This window comes from Microtus ochrogaster, chromosome 7, assembly GCF_000317375.1.
Source record: "Microtus ochrogaster isolate Prairie Vole_2 chromosome 7, MicOch1.0, whole genome shotgun sequence".
NCBI lineage: Eukaryota > Metazoa > Chordata > Mammalia > Rodentia > Cricetidae > Microtus > Microtus ochrogaster.
In genome coordinates, this window is record NC_022014.1 from 40,468,167 (window position 1) to 40,471,229 (window position 3,063).

Genomic DNA, 3,063 nt, shown 5'->3' on the forward strand with positions numbered 1-3,063 from the left:
GTGCCATCCTCACCTAAGCCAGGTCGCTCAGAGAGGGAAGCCTGGAGCTCCTAGTCTGGCTCCCAGTCGATTATGCCCCGATCGCTGGGTGCGTTTACAAGGCAACAAGGGTGACCGTGCGGTCTGTAGTTGCGGTTCAGTGCTGCCTGCGTCTCTCCCAGCATCGCTTTTCTGGGTTTACAGCCGGCGACAACGCTGGAACCAGCGGAGAGGGACATTGTAGGGCGGCCGCACGTAGCAGCGCGCGTAGCACAGGCTCCAGGATGAGCAGGAAGGCGCAAAATTTCAGGTGTCAGGATGGCCGAGTGGTCTAAGGCGCCAGACTCAAGGCGTGAGCCTTCCCTACGGGCGTTCTGGTCTCCGAATGGAGGCGTGGGTTCGAATCCCACTTCTGACACATCTCCTTTTCTTTTTTTTTCTTTTGTTTTTATATTTTCCTCCGCTCAGGAACCGATCCTTCCGTGCAAGACTTCTCTCAGCTGCCAGCGTTGTCAGGTCCTCCAGAGCAGCGAGTTGCTAGGTGCCTAGTTGCTTACTCCCTGGCCACCGCAGTTGCCCGGCAATCCTGTCGTCACCTACTCTAGTGCTGTTAGAAGGGAAAGCCAGCATGTCCTCCCTAGTGGTCTAGTGGTTAGGATTCGGCGCTCTCACCGCCGCGGCCCGGGTTCGATTCCCGGTCAGGGAAGTGACTCTTTTGCTTTTGTTCTCCAAATGTTTCATTACTTAGTAAAACTCAGACTGAATACTTCGTTTAAGAAATAAAAGTGAGTTCGAGTTCGGTAACTTTCTGTTTAACAGAGAACCGTACTGTGGTTTTGACACCAGCAGACAAGCCAGTCAGGCGTTAACGATGAAATACGACCCAAAGCAATACTCCCCGCCAGCCCCGCCTGGCTCCTGCTCAGAACCCTGCCACATCCAGGGTACCCTCACAGCAGCTCCTCTGCCAGCGCTTGCCTTTCTAGTTAGAAAATATGTAGAAATAATTCAAACAGTGCTGCGAACACTAGTCAATATTCCTAGAGTCAATATTTTATCACATTCTTTGCATGGGTGTTATGCTAGCGAATTAACTCTGCAACTTCTGAACCATCTTTTCCAGCCCCGAAACACCATTTTAAAAAAATGAAAAAAAACACCATTTGTCACCAGTCCCTCCTGAGTCAACGTAGTCCTGAAATGAAAAGCTTTCTGTGATCAAGGTCGCAGTGTGCTTATCAACTGCTCTGCTTTAAAGTTAGCCAGTTGTAAAAGATTTTGAGGCTCAGCTCCGCCCCTAGTGTTAGGAGTAAAAATCCCGTGGGGATCCAGAGTGAGCTTGCTTGCTTGCTTGCTTTGGCATAGCTGTGCACCCTTCTGCAACAGTAAAACCTTTACCTTGCCAAGATATCGCCAAACCCACATCTTTTCCTTTCTTTTTTGGGGGGGAGGGGTAATGGGGGACCAGGGCAGTTGAGACAGGGTTTCTTTGTGTAGCTTTGACTAGCCTTGAACTAGCTCTGTAGACAGGCTGATTTTGAACTCAGAGATCTGTCTGCCTCTGCCTCCAGAGTGCTGGGATTAAAGGTGCGCATCACCATTACCCATCATCCCCAACCTATTATTAACAGGTCTTAAACCTGGCTCTCCCAGGAACAGGTGTGGTGGCGGCACACACCTTTAATCCCAGCATTTGGGAGGCAGAAGCAAGCAGATTTCTCTGAGTTTGAGGCCAATCAGGTCCACCTCTGGAGTTCCAGGCCAGTCCGGGCTACATAGTGAGTTCATCTGCTGGCCTTGAATTTGCCTGTTCTGTCTTGTGTCCTTGCTAGCAGCCCTGCCTGGTGTGACACACAGCACAGGGCAGCTGCGTTTCTGATTTCCAGGTAGAATGAAGTAGATGAAATCCCAATTTTAAAAAACGATTATTAATACGTTTGAAGAAATGATATAAGTCATAAATAAGTTCCTGAACAAATTTCAAGAGAACACAAACAACTAAGTAAAAAGAAAATATTTAAATCAATGCAATATAGAAAAAAGAGGAATTCAACAAAGAGATGGCAATACTGAAGAAAAAACAAACTGAAATACTGGAAATGAAAATCACAGTAAATCAAATAAGATGCTCTCAGGAAGCCTCACCAATAGGACGGACCAAGGACAGGACATGTGGAAAATGAGGAAGAAGGACTGGAAGGGTAAGCGGCGCTTCCTAGGTGGATGGACACTGAAGAGAAAAATCCGAGAATCGTGGCCACGGGAGGAGCAGGATTTCATTCTGACAGCATTTTTAATAGCATCCCAATAAAAATTATAGTGGAAGCCGGGCGGTGGTGGCGCATGCCTTTAATCCCAGCACTCGGGAGGCAGAGGCAGGCGGATCTCTGTGAGTTCGAGACCAGCCTGGTCTACAAGACTAGTTCCAGGACAGGCTCCAAAACCACAGAGAAACCCTGTCTCGAAAAAACACCAAAAAAAAAAAAAAAATTATAGTGAAAATTTTCCCAAATTAGGGAGTGTGGCAATTCAGACACAAGAGGCCTTTAGGAGATCAGCCTGACTAGCCCAAAAAAGAGCAAGACTGAAAACAGAAAATCTGCTGGATTACGTGGTACACAGTGCTCAAGAGGTGGAGACAGCTAGATCTCTGTTCAAGACCAGCCTGGTCGACATAGTGAGTTTCAGGCCAGCCAGGGTTACACAGTAAGACCCCATCTAAAAAAAAAAATGCTCACTAAATAAAGTCCAGGTCCTAATGGCTCATTGCTACATCCTATCAGACCTTCAAAGAACTAGCCTCAATGCTTCTCAAGCTACTGCACAATACAGAAAAGAGGTACCACCTCCAAGCTCTTTTTGATAGGCCACTATTGCCTATCTGATGCTAAAATCAGACAAACACACACACACTACTGCCCTGATGCTAAAGCCAGACAAAGACACACAAATATTATAGACCACAACCTCTCTGATGGGGATAGATGCAAGAGTTCTCAGAAAAGTACTTGCAGATCAAACTCCAAACCATATCAAAATGGTCATTCACACTGACCAAGTTGGCTTTATTCCAGAGATGCAGAG

General features: G+C 47.1%; 2 non-coding genes across 2 annotated transcripts; both read left to right on the forward strand.

The window, feature by feature from the left end:
* The first annotated feature begins 291 nt into the window (after positions 1–291).
* On the forward strand, positions 292–397 carry Trnal-caa. The gene is made up of 2 exons: positions 292–329; positions 352–397. It is a non-coding gene; the product is annotated as a tRNA-Leu (tRNA).
* A 216-nt stretch (positions 398–613) lies between these two features.
* Trnae-cuc lies at positions 614–685 on the forward strand. Its single transcript has one exon. It is a non-coding gene; the product is annotated as a tRNA-Glu (tRNA).
* The last annotated feature ends 2,378 nt before the right edge of the window (positions 686–3,063 follow it).